The following is an 8,253-nucleotide window of genomic DNA, read 5'->3' on the forward strand; positions in this document are numbered from 1 at the left end:
GAATCTCAGATCTAAGATTGAATTATAGCCTCCTGAAGAGAATAGTTTGACTCTTAGAATAGAGACCAATATCAGCCCACTGGGCTCCATTTGCACCCAGGAAAAGAAGCAAAAAAGAGGTTTACAGTTCAGCCTGGTTTCTCATGTTATTCTCTTTTTTATACCACAGCCTTTCTCCAAACAGACCAAAATCACCAGAGTAATTTAGTCTTTGGCCAGGTGAGGCATTAAGGCTTGTGAGCCCCCTACAAATGTAGAAAGTAGTGTGGTACAGAGAAAAGATTGTGAACTTTGAAACTAGATAGTCAGGGGTTTTAGCCTTGGCTTTGTCAAAATTTAGTTGTTCAAAACCATAGGGAAAATTTCATCATTTGAATAACAAAACCTCATTGCTATGCTCTTTTAGATAGCAGTGCACATTTTCTTCTCTTAATGATGCAAATCCTGGATCTCTTTTGAATGTATTGTTTATTATTAACTTTAAAATAATATGTCATTATTCTTTTTCTAATTTTCCAATTTCTAAAATTTCCTTAATCTAATCCATTATATTCCTTTGTTTTTCAGTCATATTTTTGTGGCTTTAATCTCTGCCTTTTGTCTTCTATTTCATGTACTCTGTAAGTTTGTTTTATTTTTTCTCTATTTCTCTGATAATCTTTTTTAACTTCTTTTATTGTATAAGTAACATGTTTACAAGGCATAGAAAGAAAAAAATTATAGTTTTCAAAGCACTCTTCAAAAAGAAGTTACAGGATATATCAAAGAATTTGATTGGACAACCATATCATCATCTCAGATTTTTCCTTCTACTACTCCAGAGTATCGGAATCCAGAAGGAATAAATATTTTTAATCAGCACAATGGACTTTTTTGTGAAAAATAGCATATATATAAACAGCAATAAGTTTCAAAGTACAGCACAACAATCAGTTGTAGAACAGATTTCAGAGTTTGGTATAGGTTACAATTCCACAGTTTTAGGTTTTTACTTCCAGCTGCTCTAAGATACTGGAGACTATAAGAAATATCAATTTAATGAATCAGTAATCACATTCATTTGTTAAACCCTACCTCCTCTGTATAACTCCACCCTCACCTTTGATCTTTCTGTCCCACTCTTTAGGGATATTTGGGCTATGGCCATTCTAACTTTTTCATGTTGGAAGGGGCTGTCAGTAATATGGGGTAGGGAGATGGAACTCACTGATGTTCTGGAGAGGCTGAGCCCTACAGGCTTCAGGAATTATCTGGTCTAAGGAACCTACAATCTGGAGGTTGTAGGTTCCTGCAAAATTACCCTAGCATATGGAAACTTTGTAGAATCTTATATATTGCCCTAGGTGTTCTTTAGGATTGACTGGAATGGTCCTAATCGGGGTTTGGCATGTTATGATAGATAGCAACGTCTAACTGAAGCTTGTGTAAGAGCAACCTCCAGAGTAGCTGATGACTCTATTTGAACTCTCTCTGCCACTGATACTTTATAAGTTACACTTCTTTTCTGCCTTTCAGTCAGGATGGTATTGTTGATTCCGTAGTGTCAGGGCCAGACTCATCAGGAAGACTTTCACCCTTGGATGTCATGTCCCACATTGTGGAGAGGGCAATGATTTCACTTGCAGAATTGGGCTTAGAGAGCATGACATCACATCTGAGCACCAAAAGAGGTCCTCCAGAAGCAAATCCTAGACATACCTGTAGGTAGGCTAAGCTTCTCCACTACATAAACTTCACAAGAGTAAGCCTAAAGATCAAGGGCTAGGCCTGTTGATTTGGGTGTCCCTGACATTTGACACAGTATCAGGGGATTCCCTGATGGTAAAGTTTAATAGCTCCATGTTTTTTCTCCCATTCCTCAAGGGATTTTGCCAAACTGTTTGATTATCTAATTAATATATTCCAGGGTGTATCCAGTCATTACATTAAACTGTACAGGATTAAAGGCCCCCATTCTTATTGTGGGATACCTTTTTATCAATTGCTCAAATGAGCTATCCAGACAGGTTGAGTTAGGTTGAGTTAGAAAATTTACGTTCTGTACAAAATAAAACTTTCTTTCTTTAGTCTCAATGAGTAGGTGCAATTCTAAAATATAGGCAATGTCTTCCTTATCCTGTGTTCTGAATTGCCTTAATCCTTACCTAATCAGCTTTGCTCTTATCTCTAAATACCAGGTTATAGATATATAAAACAGTACTTCAAAATCCAGAAATCATAATTACCACTCTACTAAATCTGTCTGCTCTAAGAGCTTACAGTCTAGGCCCCTGTTTTCTTACAAGCATTTTCTAAAAGAGAGCACACAATAATTGTTTTTTTCATTTTTGGCTAATTTTGCCACACCAAATGTCCCTCAGGTTCATTCACATCACTGTATGCCTCACAACTTTGCACCTTTTTGTAGTAGCACAACCTTCATTCATAAACATACACCATCGTTCACCAATCTACTTCTCCATCAGTGCATCCTTCAGCCACCAGCATGCATTAGGCATCATGTATAATGCCTCAAGTCCACAGTCCATCAACACTCTCAATTTTAGATAATTTCATTGTTTTCCAAAAAGGATAACCAATAAACACACCCTCACCAAATAGGAAGTCTAAACGTTCCCTTAACTCTTGTCCCTCCCCCTATTATTTACCCCAGTTATTGCTGTGGTACTGCTGACGTTTTCCTTTTAAATTTAGCCCATAGCATGCAATAGCAGTTTTACCCCTGTACCCTGGACTTAAACACGCTCTGTACTTGAATCATACCTTTGAAGTAGTTCTTGGAAGAACTTATTTTTTTTTCTAGTGTTAATCAGTGTGACACATAGGTCTATACAACCCCTTTCAATCATGATTACCTTCAATATGGTAATATTACTTAGAGTAATATTACTTATAGACTTATATACTATAGAACTGCCTTCACTTCCATCTATTCCCTTACATTTGAGCTCAACCTCATTAGCTATCTGTTTACCCATCTCTAGCTTCTGTGTATCTCAAAGTCCCCTATATTATGTTTTAAATGCCTCCGATTTTGTCTTTACCATAGTCATAAAAGTGGAGTCATACAGGAGCTATCCTTTTGTGTCTGGTTTATTTTACTCAGCATTATGTCCTCAAGTCTCATCCATCTTATTACATGCTTTAGGACATCATTTCATCTTACTGCTGCACAATATTTCATCATATGTATATTCCACATTTTGTTAATCCACTCATCTGCTGATGGGTGTTTGGGTTGTTTCCGTCTTTTGTCACATATGAATAATGTTGTTATGAGCATCAGTGTGCAAATGTCTGTTTGTGTTACTGCTTTCTGCTCTTCTGGGTATATACCAAGTAGTGCTATTGCTGGGTCATTGGGCAACTCAATATTTAGTTTCCTAAGAAACCAAAAATCTGTTTTCCATAGCAGCTATACCATTATACATTCCCACCAGCAGTGCACAAGTGTTCCAATTTCTCTGCATCCTCTCCAACATTTGTAGATTTCTGTTTGTTTAATAGCAGCCATTCTTATAGGTGTGAGGTGGTATCTCATTGTAGTCTTCATCTACATTTCTCTTATAGCCAGTGTAAGTGAGCATCTCTTCATGTGCTTTTGAGCCATCTGTATTTGTTCTTCAGAAAAATGCCTATGCTTATCTTTAGCCCATTTTATAATTGGGTTGTTCATTCTTCTGTTGTTGAGTTGTATGATTTCTTTATGTATACAAATCATCAAACCTTTGTTTGAAGTGTGATTTCCAAATATTCTCTCCCATTGAGTTGGCTGCCTCTTTACCTTTTTTTTTTTAATGTCAAAAGCATTTGATTTTGAGGCATTCCCATTTATCTATTTTTTCTTTTGTTGCTTGTGCTTTTGGTGTAAATCTTTGGAAGCTACCTCCTATTACTAAGTCTTGAAGATGCTTACTACATTTTCTTCTAGAAGCTTTATACTGCTGGTTCCTATATTTAGATGTTTCATCCACTTTGAGTTAATTTTTGTATAAGGTGTAAGGTAAGAGTCTTCTTTTCATTCTTTTGGCTATTGATACCCAGTTCTCCCAAGCCTATTCATTGAAGTGACAATTTTGTTTCAGCCTAGACTTCATAGCATTTGTCAGGTAATTCATAATTAGTGCTTTGATCTATTATTAGTTTCTTTGTTTCATTGAGTATAGAGTTTTTCTCCACTTTGTTTTTGTTTTATTCAATGGATTTCAAAAAAAAAAAGAAAGCAAAAAAAAAAGCTTTTTTCCTTCATCTGCAGTCAGGGGTTTCATTTATTCTTTTGTTCTTTTTTTTTTTTTGCAAGGACAGGCACTGGGAATCAAACCCAGGTCTCTGGCATGGCAGGTGATCATTTGTTATTTAATGATAAAAAGTTACTCATTGAATGCAACCTACATACATTACTGATTTTAATATTTACCACAACTTTACAGCTGTATATTATTACTAGAGAAACTAAAGTTAAAAGAGACTAAATAATTTGCAAATATCACATAATTAATATGCTCTGAAGCAATAATTCAAATCCACATCTGCAGAAGATCAGTAAGCATATCATAATGCAGGCAGATGTAGCCCTGCCTAATAACCAAATTAAAACACCAGATGAGACACAGACATTGGAACAACTAATCAGAGATATTCATATAACTCTACTAAATAAAATAAGTGGGATAGTAAATGACATAAAGGAGATCAAAAGACAGTAAAAGAGCACAGAGGAATTAGAAAGAATAAATAGAAAATTCGTGGAAATCACAGAGATTAAAGACTCTGTTGGTCAAATAAAAAACATACTAGAGGCACACATACCAGATTTGAAGAGACAGAAGAAAGAATAAGTGATATAGAGAACAGAATAACTGACTTCAAAGACTCAAAACAGCAAATGGCAAAAAAGATGGAAAAAATTGAATGGGAACTCAGGAAAATGATAGGTAAAACAAGGCACAGAAATATAAGAATCATTGGTGTCCCAGGAGGAAAGAAGAGGAGTAAAGGGCTAGGAAGAGTAGGTGAGGATATAATGGGGGAAAACTTCCCAACCCTCATGAAGGACATAAACCCAAAAGAAGCACAAAGAAACCCAAAGAACTTCAAACAGAATAAGTGCAAATAGTCCTTCCCCAAAACGCACACTAATCAGTCTGTCAAATGTCGAAGAGAAGCAGAAAATCCTGAAAGTGTAAAGAGAAAAACAATCAATACATAAAAGGGAAATCAAATACAACTGAGTTCATACTACCCAACTAGCACCCTGGAGGTGAGAAGGCAGTCGTATGATATATTCATGATCCTGAAAGAGAAAGACATCCAGCCAAAAATTCTGTACCCAGCCAAATTGTCCTTCATAACTGGGGGAGAGATTAAAGTTTTCACAGACAAAGAAGTCCTGAAAGAATTTGTCAACAAGAGACTGGCCCTACAAGAAATACTAAAAGGAGTTCTGCTGGCTTAAAAACACAAACACAAGTCAGGAGAGTGAAGAATGGAGGAGGACACAGAATTGAGGAGTATTTTTGCTGGCTATAAGGGAAATACAGTTAAAGGCTACACTGAGATACCACCTTACACCTATAAGAATGGTTGTATCAAATAAACAGGAAACTATAAATGCTGGAGAGGATGGGGAGAAACTAGGACACTTATGCACTGCCTGTGGGAATGTGTAGTTGTGTGCCAGTATGGAAGGCAATTTGGCAGTTCCTTAGGAAACTAAATATTGAGTTGTGCTATGACCCAGCAATAGCACTATTTGGTATATACCCAGAAGAGCTGAAAGCAATGACACAAACAGGCATTTACACACCGATGTTCATAGCAGCCTTATTCCCATTCACCAAAAGATGGAAACAAACCAAATTAAACAAACAAACCATCAACAGATTAAAGGATAAACAAAATGTGGTATGCAAACAATGAACTATTATGCAGCATTAAGACAAAATGACATCCTGAAACACATAACAAGATCGATGAGCCCTGAGGACATAATGCTGAGTGAAATTAGCCAGACACAAAATGACAGATACTGTATGATTCCACTTTTATGACCAACATAAAGGTATAATCAGAAGCTTATAATACAGAATATAGGGGACATAGAGATATATAGAAGATAGAGATGGGTGAATTATTAGCTAATGTGGTTGAACTATTAGCTAATGAGGTTGTCAGGGAATAGATGGGAGTGAAGGTGATTCTCTAGTGGGTCTAGAAGTAATATTACCATATTTAAGGTAAACAAGATTGAAAGGGGTTGTATAGACCTACGTGTCCCACTGACTCACACTAGAAATATGACTGAGCTCTCAAAATAATTGTTTCAAAGATATGATTCTTGTTTAAGTCTGGGACACAGGGGAGAAACTACTATTGCATGCCATGAGCTATGTTCAGAAGGAAACCATCAGGGCTACCACCACAACAGCAGAGGTAAATACTGGGGTGAGAGACAAGAGTTAAGAGGAGGTTTAGATTTGCTATTTGGTGAGGGTGTGTTTATTAGTTTTCTGTCTCTTGGAAACAATGAAATTATCTAAAATTGAGAATGCTGATGGACTGTGGACTTTGGGCTCTCTACATGATGCTTGATGAATGTAGGATGAAATGATGGAGAAGTGGATTGGCCAACAATGGTGTATACTTATGAATGTTGTGCTGCTGCAGAAAGGAACAGTGTCGTGAGGCATACAATGATGTGAATGAATATGTGGAACATTTGGTGAGACAAAATAAGCCAGAAACAAAAAAAGCAACAATGGTATGGTCACCTTTAGAAAATGCTTATGAGAAAACAAGGGCCTAGATTATAAGCTTTTAGAGAAGACACATTAAGTCTGGAGTGGTGATTAGTATTTCTGGATTTTGAGATGCCATTATATATATATATATATAACCAGATATTTAGAGATAAGAATGAAGCCAAACAGGTTGAGGTTAAAGTAATTCAGAGCATAGGGGTAAGGAAGACAGTGTCTATATTTTACAACCACACATATTTTTTAAATCAATGGGGAAAAGTTTTATTTGATCTGGACCTGAAATTTTCTGTAGTGCATTATCTAATTCAAACTATCCGTATAGCTCATTTGAACAACTGAAACACAGGAAGCACAGAATAAGAAAGAGGTCCTTTAATCCTCTATAGATTATTGTAATGCCTGGACATATCCTAGAGTGTACTGACCAGAAAATCAAAAAGTATTTGCAAAGTCCCCTGAGGGAGGGGAAAAAGACTATGGAGTTATTAAACCTTACTATCAGGGAATCCCCTGATACTGTGTCAAATATTGGGAATACCCAAATCAATAGGCCATGCCCTTGATCGTGAGGCTTACTCTTGTGAAGCTTACATAGATAGCAGGGAAGCTTAGACTACCTAGAGGCATGCCTAAATGTTATTTTTGCAGGACCTCTGTTGGAGGTTGGCAGATTATGATAGGTAACAAGGTCTACCTGAAGCTTGTGGAAGAGTAACCTCCAGAGTAGCCTCTCAACTCTATTTGACCTCTCTCAGACACTGATAATTAATTACACTTCTTTTCCCCCTTTTGGTCAGGAAGGGATTGTTGATACCACAGTGCCAGGTCTGGATTCATCCCTGGGAGTCATCTCCTGTGTTGCCAGGGAGACTTTAATCCCTGGATGTCATGTCCCATGAAGGGGAGAGGGCAATGATTTCACTTACAGAGTTGGGCTTAGAGAGACTGGGGCCACGTCTGAGCAACAACACAGTATCATCACATAGTTGTGCATTCATTACCATGATCATTTTTAGAGTATATGCATTCAGGCAGAAAAAGAAATAAGGAGAAAAAAAGAAAACCCCAACATCCCATACCCTTTTTACCACCTTCTTCTTGACCATTAGTATTGGACAGTACCCAATTTTTAGACTTACAATAGAGGTATGTTAACCAAGAAAGTGTAGTATTTTCAGAAATATATATATTGGTGAAACAGAACAAAACACAAACATCCAGAAGATTCACACAAACATGGGCAATCGATTTTTTTTCTGCTGTATAGTTTTGTACAATCATTATCAAAGATCAGTGCTACTGGATAAAAAACCAACAACTTCAGGTACTTCCTTCTGGCTATTCTAACACATAAGACAATATGTAGAAATATCTATAGAATGAGTCAGTAGTCATAGTCATTTGTTATATCCTAATTTCTCAGTTACAAGTCCTCCCTGTCATTTAATCTTCCCCTCAATCTTCAAGGAAAAGTAAACTTACTAAGCATAAC

Source organism: Tamandua tetradactyla, chromosome X (genome assembly GCF_023851605.1).
Source record: "Tamandua tetradactyla isolate mTamTet1 chromosome X, mTamTet1.pri, whole genome shotgun sequence".
NCBI classification, from domain to species: Eukaryota; Metazoa; Chordata; class Mammalia; order Pilosa; family Myrmecophagidae; genus Tamandua; species Tamandua tetradactyla.